The sequence below is a fragment of the Engraulis encrasicolus genome, chromosome 7 (assembly GCF_034702125.1).
Source record: "Engraulis encrasicolus isolate BLACKSEA-1 chromosome 7, IST_EnEncr_1.0, whole genome shotgun sequence".
In the NCBI taxonomy this organism is placed as follows: Eukaryota; Metazoa; Chordata; class Actinopteri; order Clupeiformes; family Engraulidae; genus Engraulis; species Engraulis encrasicolus.
In genome coordinates this window covers 7374237-7386736 of record NC_085863.1, presented here as the reverse complement: position 1 = coordinate 7386736, position 12500 = coordinate 7374237, and the positions used below count along the sequence as shown (strand labels likewise).

General features: G+C 43.8%; 1 protein-coding gene across 1 annotated transcript in view; it reads right to left on the bottom strand.

Annotated features, from left to right (window-relative positions):
- Positions 1 to 12500, bottom strand: part of LOC134452391 (neuroligin-2-like) — a 137614-nt gene that overhangs the window by 123915 nt on the left and 1199 nt on the right. The window lies entirely within an intron of this gene.

Here is a 12500-nt window from a genome sequence, read left to right as displayed (position 1 = left end):
GCACTTTTCATACATGAAAAGGGGGATCTTCTCCATGGTCTGCCATTTTTAATTTCCCAAAATAGCAATTTGTAGCTGCAACAATTACTCTACTTGAACTATACTAAAATATTTGGTTATTACTTTAAAAACTTTCATGTAACGATCAAATTTGGCGATTCGCAGCCCAGTTTCAATGAGCAGCATAGTTGCAGTACCTTTTTTGACCATTTCCTGCACAGTGTACCTTTAAGGTTCATTCAATGATTTATTCAATCATTTGGCCATGTGTTTCCAGAACTACAGTACAGTCCAGTTCACAAACCACTGAACATTATGGTAACGCTTTATATGAAGGTCCTTGTAATAAGCATTTAGTCACTAGTAAGCAGGTAGTTATGTGTCCATAACATGCTTATTAACCTTATAAATGTCCTATAAGTAGCCAGTTAGTTATTTTAATCGCTTACAATGTCTTGACAGAGGAATTACATGTCCTGTATAATGGAGAACCAGAGCCCTATAGTCAGCACTGCACTGCTGCTTTTTAACCAATTGCAAATGATAAAATGACATTTGAAATGTGATTTTGAAAGATATTGAAATATAATGCTGTTGTCAGTGATGTCATCATGACGTATCACTTCCTGGTACGAGGCCACAAGCACAAGTGGAGGACACAAGGTCACATATTGGAACGCAACCCATGTCTTAAGGGCCGTTTGCACTTCAGGTTGTTTTATCGGGCCCCCGATGTAATTTTAATGTTGTGCAGCTTGATATGAAATGACATATTTTGTAATGGAATCTTAGAAAATACATTTGAAATACAATGAAGCTAAATTCAGGGGTCGGACCCTTCGAAAGAAAAAGGTTCCCCACCCCTGGCCTAGGCAGTATGCATCAACCTAAATTTCCTGGAACTCTCTGCAGGAGATGACACTGGAGGACCAGGTCTGGTCTTTGATGGCCTGCTAGAGTAGCGGAACAGGCATGGTGTCCCATCTCCAGCAGGAACACCTGGGGTACCTGTGGGAACTGCTCAGACATGCCGACCAGGAGAGGAAGTGCTGCGGTCCGGACCCACCAGCTCACTTTTTTAAACGAAGTCATTACTTGTAAATAGATAAGTAATGCTTGCACATTCAATTGGTTTAGGCACAGAGTTTTACGGTTTTTTTTTTTTTTTTTTAAACATGTTTCAGTATGTCAAGTGCAAATTCTTACTTTGTTTAGTAATACAAATTAAAAAAAAAACTGAAAACAGAGTCAGCACTGTATTTTTATATCAAGAATAGAAAGATTCTCACAACAACAAAGTTAAAAGTAACATTAAAGGGACACTGTGCAGGAAATGGTCAAAAAAAGGTACTGCAACTATGCTGCTTCCTGAAATTGGGCTGCCTATTGCCAAATTTGATTTTAACATGAATATTTAAGTATTTAACAAATATTTTCGAGTATGGTCCAAGTACAGTCATTTTTGGAAATTCAAAATGGCGGACAATGGAGAAGATCCCCCTTTTCATGTTTGAAAAGTGCAATTTTTCCAGTCATAATGAATACTTAATTTGATGCTGGTGGTAAGTATTCATGAAAAAGGTAACATTAGTGAATGGGCAGCATGAATTCTGGAAATAAACAACTAAAAATCTCACACAGTGTCCCTCTAAAGAAATGTACATGTTTGTCACTACAGCCCAATAAGCATATTTATTGTCTTCAGGATGTAGGTGGTCATGAGGTGCAGCCATCATGGTCTATCAGCAGCTGCTTGGAACCCTGATCCTGTAGAACGAGAGCACATATCCAGATGTATGCACATAGTGCTATTACATTATATGGTCAACAATAAGTGTTATTGTAGATGATGGCGCGCAAAGTTGCACATGTGAAATATAAGCAACTGTCTCACATAACATGAAATCTTAATTGAGAAAAATGGAACCAGTTGAAAAATATTGTGCATCACAGTATAGATTGGATACGATTTAGGTTTGAGGTACTTTGGTAGACACACAGCTGTCCAAATATTCTTCATTTTGGTTCTAATTGATGTAATCAACTTCCAGTCAACAAAAAGACATACCGGTATGTAAGTCAAGTAAGATCTAACAAATCAGCTAAAGAAGGCTTTGAGTCAACATACAAAACCAACGTACCCTTAAACTAGGAACCTACTGACCTTTGCCCAAGACCTTTGTCTCTTTACTCAGTGCACTTACTGAATTCAAAGATGGCAAAAGTATGAAATCAAGGCACAATTTCAACATGCAACTGTACTGATCATGATACCCTGCACTTGTCAGTACCTAATGATGCAGTATGTGTTCATTCAGCCTTTTTCTAAGATCCTGGGCATTCTAATAAGGACATGGCATTTTGTGTTGGTTTAGATATTTGAAAAAGCCCAATAGAATATCATCTCAGAAAGGGCCACACAAAAGTAGGCCTACATGTTGTTAATGTATTTACAAGTTAAGGGTAGCATGAGAAAAACTGCATATTGAAATTGGCAATACTTGTCTTCCATAAATATAGTAAATAACACACATTGTGGTCGCACAATAGCACATGAGAACTGATACTCACCATCAGAGCTCTAGTTTCTGTTCAAGACTGACGTTCAGATTCATCATCACTGAAAAGAAACAAACGACAGAAAGATGGAGGAGGGAGTGAGAAAGACACACACAAACGCACACACCATCGGTGCCAGGTAAACAGTTTTAAAATAAAGACTGTAGGTTATGTTTCACCTGAAATGGCCGACAACTGACTGTGAATAGACAACAGATCTCAGACTCAAACCATGTCGTACCACTACATTAGTCTCAGTAGCCAACTCGGTGCACGTTGCCACATATGCTAGTGATATTTCGAGATAGGTTACATTTTTTCTCACATCAGCTGGCCACTGCACCGCGGCATTTGAACTAAGTAAAACCGTCCAAGTAGCCGCAAATACATTTTTTGGATTGACAACACATAGAAGTAGTGTTAACAACACTTACTGTGGTGTGGAGTAAGGTGGTCTTCCTCTGTGATGAGTGGCGACGAGTCTGATTTGCCTGATGTTACCGTAGCATAGTTGTCTTCTCAGGAGAGCACACAGCATCTTATCTGTCACGTTTTTAACGCACATTTCACTCGCTTCCCTGGACTTTTTAGACTCCGTATGGGGGGGTGATCGTCGGGCAAGCCTCTGGTTTTAGCTTAGGCTTATAGCCAATCGCTCCCGGTGAGGTCTTCCATCAGTGGAAGTCGACTAAATCCATTGAGGAGAAAATGCTGGGCTCAGCGCCACTTTTAGGAAGCTATATAGCTAGCTAGCTGTACTCCGTCCATGGCATCCTCCCACCTTTTCTCCCCTTCTTGTCCTTTGGAAATATAAATACCCGGTATTGTAACAGTGCTGTGCCTGTTAATTCCTGTTGTGGGCATGCTGGGAGCGGGATGTTGTTCTACTGTTTATGTCTTTAAAATGTGTCTGGGGATATTAAATGTACCCAGGGATGTTATTGTGTGCATGTTTGCATCTTTTATGTTGAGATGTACGAGTTATTTTATGTTGGTGCTGAAGTTGCCACCTTGTTGTGAGAACTGGGTCAGGAATACTATTCGCTGTTAGCCAGTGGCAATGTTATTGGTGGATGAAAGCTGACCATTGCATGTCTGTCCGTACGCTTGATGGATCAGTTAAGACTGGTTCGTGATTTGGTCACTAAATAGTGACACCACTCCCTTTGTTGCCTTTCGATTGGAAATTACATTCGAAAATAGCACAATGTGGCATTTTACTACCAAACCTGCGACAGCTGCTAAACAAGAGATTAGTGTGCTATCGTAGTTTCCGGACTCCTGCAACTTCCCTACGTCATCGCCCCCAGAATGCACTGCGTGGCGAAAACATCCGTTGGTCACCGAAAAATGTAGTTTTTAAGGGCATGGCAGTATTTTATGATTTTTTTTAAACAAAATATTTTCGTCAAAAATAATAAGTGTGGTCTATCAGCCCATATTCTTCATAGCCGGGGATCCTTTTAAGAGTGCGGGTTTTTGAACATTCTATAAAAATAATGCGTTCTATGACAATGCAAGATTCTAAAATTCCAAATTTTATTGAATGGCGCCCAGAATTCTATAGAACTTTCACTGCCCGAACATTCCCGTTACTCTTTTTTAAAGTTAGTTTTTAAAGTTAAAGGGCAGACGGAGAGTCAAGAAACCCTGGCCAGAAACACTACGCCCACCACTGTATGCACGGAAGCCGACAGGGGCGGGGACAAAGGGGTCAGCTGTGCCGGGCCCAGGGAGAGAGGGGGCACATAATTGGTTGCTCATTACATTGTACGTATTGGGTTGGGGGGCCCTTCCAGATAACTTTGTCCTGGGCCCGGCTAAAGCTGTCAGCGGCCCTAACTGTGTGTATCTGTCTCAATAAGCATAATTCAATCTGGGGGAAAAGGCATTACTGTACATTAGCGCAGACTGCACCAAATATCAGAAAAAGGGGCCAAGTGCCAAGTCAGACAAATGTCAGAATGCATGCTGCAGATTCAGATGATCAATGACTTCTTTAAAGGGACACTGTGAGAGATTTTTAGTCGTTTATTTCCAGAATTCATGCTGCCCATTCACTAATGTTACCTTTTTCATGAATACTTGCCACCAGCATCAAATTCTAAGTATTCATTATGACTGGAAAAATTGCACTTTTCATACATGAAAAGGGGGATCTTCTCCATGGTCCGCCATTTTGAATTTCCAAAAATAGCCGTTTTTAGCTACAAAAATTACTGTACTTGGACCATACTAGAAAATATTTGTCTATCACTTAGACTTACTAAACTTTCATGTAAAGATCAAATTTGGCAATAGGCAGCCCAGTTTCAATGAGCAGCATAATTGCAGTACCTTTGATGACCATTTCCTGCACAGTGTCCCTTTAATCAGATGCCCAGTTCCCAGGTCCCTCTCTGCAATAACATGCAGTGCTATCTCTCTCTCTCTCTCTCTCTCTCTCTCTCTCTCTCTCTCTCTCTCTCTCTCTCTCTCTCTCTCTCTCTCTCTCTCTGTCTGTGTCTGCAATACTATGCATTTTGCTGCACACTAACTCTATTTCTATGATGACCACCACCACTAGTACCTGAGACACACTAGATATCCAGCAGCATGAGAGAGGGAACATGGTAGCTTGAGACAGTGAGTGCGTTTACCATTTACATGCAGTTCAGTATCCCGAATATGATCGGGATATTAATATCCCAAATATGCGTTTGCATATATAAACACCTTATCTTGACTTGAGTATCCCTGATAAGCTCTTATTCGGGACTTTGAGAAATAGGGATATGCTAGGTGGAGTATTCCGACAGAAGCCGGGATACTGCCGCATGTAAACACCGTATCCCGGATAGCGAGGCTTCCCATCGAACGCTGTTGCTGGTATCCAGGCTACACGCATTTGAAGAGAATTCTAGAACAGTCAAGAATGTAGACTAGGATATAACGCTCTGTGCTCATAAAAACACCTTATCACGAATATGATCATAACCGGCATATGCCTCATGTTCGGTATACTGAACTGCATATAAACGCACTAAGTGTTGTTTTCCAGTTTTCCTTTGCAAAGCTATTGCCACATAACATGGTTTGAAGTCCATGATCCATCATTAGGCCTTTTTCCACTGCGCGTTTTCTATCTGGTACAGCTCGACATAGCACGACTCAGACATCATATTTTGCTTTTCCATTACGCAGGTATGGCACGACACACCACAACACAGCTCGAAAACCAGCCTTCGTTTTTTAGGCCGGCCGAACCGAGCTGAGTGGGTCTTTTGCCACCTACTACCCAGAATCCTGTGCGTGAGCTCGTCCTCACTGGTGAATCAAAATGTAATCATGGTGGCCACCAGATCAACTCTCTTGGAATGCTCTTTAGTTTGACACTGCATTACTTTGATATTAAAATCGAAGGCAGAAATCAACATTGTAGTATCAAAATATGAAGTCATTGAAACTATTTATAGCTTATGTTGATAGATGAGATATCTGTCAGCCTCACGTTAAGTCAACTAGCCTACTCCGGGTAACGCGGTTTGTAATGGAAACACGAACTGGGCTGTTTTACCAGCACCACTCAGCTCCACATGACACGGCACGGCACAGCCGGGTTGTACAGTATGTGGAAAAAAGCCTACAGAAGCAAAATGCCGATCTGTTGGCTCTGGTAATTTTTTCACCAGAGGGGAGCTCTCTCTCTCTGTGTGTGTACCATAGGTAGGAGGTAGGAGTTGTGAGGTGTAGGAAATGACCATCATCCACAGGAAGAGGAACAGATGTCCCTTTCCATAGGAGATGTTATGGATGCCAGCCATACCTGTACAGACATCAGAGCTAAAGAGCTAAAGAGCTAAAGAGCTACAGAGCGCCACAGGTGCAGCAGACAGGTGTAGCGCTCTACAGGGCACCTGATGTCATGGCGACAAAACAACATGCATGCGGCCTTAGCCTAGAGGATTGCACAGCAGAGATTTTTATTCTCTTGCATGTTTTGTGAAAACGTGTGTGTGTGTGTGTGTGTGCGTGTGTGTGTGTGCGTGCGCGTGTGCGTGTGAGGATTGCACAGTGGAGATTTCTGTTATGAGATGTTCATGGTTTAAAAATATGCAGTGGCCACAATTCTGTACGGCAGTAGTTTTATATGCGTTGCTGTGTTCCTGAACAGAAGGTGGGTGTAAAACAAGTTAATCCTTTGTAATATTACTGTTGCTACATAAAAACCAAGTGAGAAAAAATACACACGCACATATTGCAGTCTAGTCAAGGTCAGGGAGCTGGAGTGTGTCGAGGGACACAGAGCAAAGGACACACATAAATAAACACAAACAAAAACAAAAACACAAACACACACGCAAAGCAACACAAGAAATGACAATATACAGTACACAGCAGTTTGAAGCACGCAAACACTATGCAAAATAATGTGGACACACACACACACACACACACACACACACACACACACACACACACACACACACACACACACACACACACACACACACACACACACACACACACACACACACACACACACACACACAGACAGACACACACACACACAAACACTATGCACAATAATGTGGACACGCACAAATACACACACACACAGCTGAACAGGTGGTGTGTCCCGAAGTGTTGAAACAGGCTGCTATTATTCTTCAATAATATCGCAGGAGGCGAGTGGGACCGCAGGAGAGCTCCCATCTACCTGACCAACAGGCCCTCAACACTCAATCACACAGGGTGGCCACACACACACAAACACACACACACACACACACACACAAATACACACACACACACACACACACACACACACACACACACACACACACACACGCACACACGCACGCGCACGCACGCGCACGCACGCACGCACACTCAAACGCACACACACACACACACGCACACTCAAATGCACACACATGCACAAACACACACATCCTACCATCCTACACACAAACATGCACAAGCGCCCGTACACACACACACAAACACATACACCAAACAGATACCCAGACACACATACAATATACACACACACACGCACGTATGTAGCCGGCCACACACACCCGCGCACACACACACACACACACACACACACACACACACGCACACGCACACGCACACGCACACACACACACACACACCCGCACACACACACACACACGCACACGCACACGCACACGCACACACACACACACACACACAGCATAGCTTCCCCCCACCCCTCTAATGAGACAGTATGTATTTGCCCCTCATGGCGTGTCTTTCACTCGCTAGACAGTTTGGCTCCCCGTCAGCTGCACCTTTCTGAAGGCTTTGACCTTTGGGGCCATTTTCACTCTCACTTTCTCTCAGGGCTGGACTGCACTGGGGGAGAAATAGGGCCTGGGCACTTTTGGCACTTTTGGCCCCTCGAAATAATAATAATAATAATAATAATTGTATTTGTATAGCACTGTGTCATACAAGGCATGTAACTCAAAGTGCTTAACAAATGGGAAAAAACATTGTTAGAGATAGATTTAAAAGGAGAGGTATAGAGGAGAGGCAGAAAAAGCAAGAAGGCAGAGGAAGAAGAGATAGACAGAGAATGTAGAGTCATAAGGTCAACGTAGGTTAGGACCAGGATTCTTAGATGTGTAAGGTCCATAGTGGCTGGGCCTATCATAAGTCATAGATATTCACAAATAAGCCTGGGCGAATAGCCGACTGTTGACTCAGTCTGGCAAAACCCATGAGGAATCCGTCTCCGTGGACGATGGGAGATGGTCTGATCTTACTTTATCATTTAAAATAACTGAAGTTCCAAACTCAAATTAAAACCCATATTGTGCTTTATTAGCACATTATAGCGTCGCAAAAGCATACAAATAACAAAATGAAAGTGTGAATATACCTTAACCAATCAGTAACGGAGCTTGCGGGTGAGTTCTACATCACCACTCTTAACTGTTTGCTGATTGGCTAAACCAGGGATGGGCAACTGGCGGCCCGCGGGCCGCACGCGGCCCTCGTCATCACTCAGTGCGGCCCTTGAACAGATCAATAATAATTTTGAATTTTAATAATTTAAAAAAAAAAAAAAAGTAATTACATTTTTGACCGATAGAGGGCGCGCCGTTCCCAGACAATAGCGGGCACGGCCGCTTTGCAACAACAGAGAAGAAGAACGTCAACAGTCATGGCCACTAGCAGTGGCATAAAGAGAAAACTTGACCGAGAAAATCGCATTTTTCAGACAAAATGGGAAGAAGAGTACCTCTTCACCGAATTCAAAGGAAAACCAATGTGTCTAGTTTGCTTGGAGACATTATCAGCCCTAAAAGATTATAACTTGAATCGACATTACAACACCTTGCATAAGGTTAAGTACGAGAAGTACACGGGAGCTGCCAGAGCCGCAGTAGTAGCAGACCTCAAATCAAAAGTAGGTAAACAGCAGCACTTTTTCACAAAAGCTACAACGTGTCAAGAGTCAGCCATCACAGCGTCTTATGATGTGGCACTCGAACTTGCCAGGGCAAAGAAGCCACTGTCGGATGGAGAGGTGGTCAAGAGGTGCGCGGTGAAAATGGCCAAAGCCTTTGGTGACAACAACACAGCAAAAAACTTTGAAGCTGTGTCCTTATCCCGGCGCACAGTAACACGCAGGATTTTTGACATCCACAATCACGTCGATTTCGCCCTCTCAATGGCCAGTATGTTTGGGAGCACTTACATTTGCGAGAGCAGTTTTTCCACCATGAAGCACATAAAGTCCAAAGAGAGAAATAGACTCACCGACGATACACTGTTTCATTTGATGCGCATTGGGACCACAAACATTGACATTGACATCCAATCCATTGTGAGCCAGCAGGCCAAACCACAGCTCTCTCATTAGCTTCAATTAATGTTGGGCCTCTGTGGTTTTCTGCTATTATTGAATGAGAGCTATTTGCAATAAGTTTAAAAAAATCTTTTTTGTTGTTTGTGATGAATGAGTTCAAATGCCTTTTGCACTTATTTTTTAAGCATGTTTTGTCTTTGTTGCTTATGGAGGACATGTTACAATGCATTTATTTTATAAGCAGAAACTATTTGCAATCAGTTTTTTAAGCAAACTTTGTTCTTTGATATGAAGGAGTTCAAGTTCCTTTTTGCACTTTTTTAAGCAAACTATTTGTCTTGCTAAATTAAAATGCATTTATGCAGAAAATAGTTGTATGTTGGTGCAGTAAACATACAGATATAAATTCATATTAAAAAAAATCTAATTGAGAATCATTTGTAGTGTTTTTCATATCCAATTATTTCAAGTGCGCGGTCATGTGGCCCTCCAATGGTCCTCCTGAAAAAAATGTGGCCCTCCTCATTGGGGAAGTTGCCCATCCCTGGGCTAAACACTGAGAGAACCGAGCTCGAGGCTTTTGCCAGACGATGTGCGGAGCCAAAATCTTTGGGTGGAGTACATGGATGGCATGGCCGGGCTACCTCAAAATAAGCGGCGCAGAACTGACTCGCCGGTCCGGTGGGCCTCTCACCCACGTGGGGGGCCCCTCTTTTCAGAAATGCAAAACAAATGTTTTAGAAATAATAATAATAATAATAATATACATATTTTTTTACATTTCTGAAAATAGGGCCCACGAGGGTGCAGGGCCCACTGGGAAATGCCGGCTATGCCAGATGGCCAGGGGCCCACAAGGTTGCGGGGCCCACTGGGAAATGCCGGCTATGCCAGATGGCCAGGGGCCCACAAGGTTGCGGGGCACACTGGGAAATGCCCGCTATGCCAGATGGCCAGGGGCCCACAAGGTTGCAGGGCCCACTGGGAAATGCCCGCTATGCCAGATGGCCAGGGGCCCACAAGGTTGCAGGGCCCACTGGGAAATGCCCGCTATGCCAGATGGCCAGGGGCCCACAAGGTTGCGGGGCCCACTGGGAAATGCCCGCTATGCCAGATGGCCAGTTCAGCCCTGCTCTCTGAGATGAGATGAGATGAGAGCCGCATCGCAGCAGGCTATCTAGTGTTTGGGCTGTGAGTGCACGCACCTGTGAGCGAAGAGTGTGTGTGTGTGTGTGTGTGTGTGTGTGTGTGTGTGTGTGTGTGTGTGTGTGTGTGTGTGTGTGTGTGTGTGGTGTGTAGTGTGTGAGTGTGTGTGTGTGTTTGTATGTGATTGTGTGTGTGTGTGTGTGTGTGTGTAAATGCTTCTGTTTGTCTGGCTTCGTGTCTGTTTTCTCCCCTCTCCCCTCTATACCTCCTCTCATGCCAACCCTGCTCTTTTTCTCCTTTCCTCCACTCTCCTCTCTTTTCATCCTTCCTCCTATCTCCTCTCCTCTCCTTTCCCTCATCCCTTCTCCACTCAACTCTCATCTTCCATCTCCTCTCTCTTCTCTTCTGCTCTATTCTCCTCTCCTCTCCTCTCCTCTCCTCTCCTCTCCTCTCCTCTCTTCTCCTCTCCTCTCCTCTCCTCCCCTCTTCTCTCCTCTCCTCCCCACTCCTCCTCTCCTCTCCTCCCCACTCCTCCTCTCCTCTCCTCTCCTCTCCTCTCCTCTCCTGTGTGTGTGTGTGTGTGTGTGTGTGTGTGTGTGTGTGTGTGTGTGTGTGTGTGTGTGTGTGTGTGAGAGAGAGAGACATTGTGTATCTTTTCCTCATCTTTGTTTTTTTTCCAAATATTTGTTGTTGTGTTGTGGGTGGCTGTGTGTAAAAGGGGAAAAGATGAGATGGTAGGACTGTGTGTGTGTGTGTGTGTGTGTTCGTGCCTGCGAGTGTGCGTGCGTGCGTGTGTGTGTGTGTTCGTGCCTGCGAGTGTGCGTGCGTGCGTGTGTGTGTGTGCGTGCATGTGTACGTGTGTACATGTTTGTGCATGTGCACGCATAGGAAAGATATAGAGTTCCCTCTACATCATCTCACTGTGTAAATGTGATTGTGTACAGTATGTGATGTCTGTATTATCTCTGTATTTGTCTGTAATAATCATTGTATAGGCTTGGGGTCATATTCTCCACTTCCACTGACTGTAACCACCACTAACCTTTAGTTAACGTAATGGTGCAGTATGAAGGATTGTGGCCAGAGTAGGTATTGCAATTTTGCTGCTTACTGAGTATTCCAAATTGTAATCTTGTCATGAATACTTACTAAGTTAAAAAAAAACAATATTTACCAGTAGCATGACCAAAGTACGGTAATATTTGCAGCTAAAAATGTCTATAACTGGAAATTCAAAATGGCAGACATGGAGAAGATCCACCTAGACTCTAGAGCAGGGTTTCCCAAACTGGGGTGCGTGCACCCCTGGGGGTGCGGGGCCTGGCTTAAGGGGGTGCGCGAGCTGAATGTGGTCCATCTGAAGTGTAGTTTAATTCCACGGCTATTGGAAAAGAGGATTCCCCAAAAAACGACTGTGCTTAATATGCAGTGAATGAGCAGTGAATCCATACTTGCTCGGCCATCAGCACACCAAAATATTCGCTCAGGGGGTGCGCGAACCATATTGAAATGTACAAGGGGGTGCACAGAGGAAAAAGTTTGGGAACCCCTGATCTAGAGTATCCAAAGTGCAATTTTCCCAGTCATTTTCATGCAGACAACCTCTGTACAATATATGATAATGGAATCAAAAGATATTTACTCGCTACCAAGGCAGGAATTTCGCGAGGGCCATGAGGACCATGGCCCTCGTCCCCTCCCACTTTGACCTTGAAAAAAAAATACCTGTCATAAGGCCACAGTGGCCTTGATGCCCGCTCTGACGCTTAATTGATTAAAATGCGTTAAAATGCATGGAATTGCGTCTAAGAAACACAACTTTTCTTGGGGGAGGACCCCCAAAGCCCCCGACCAAAAACAATGTCCTCCTTTTTGCGGGCGCGGACATGGTCACACACTACCCTTCACGCAGTCTTGTATTTTGCACTTCATTTGCTCTGAATTAACACCAGCTAGCCTGATGAATACT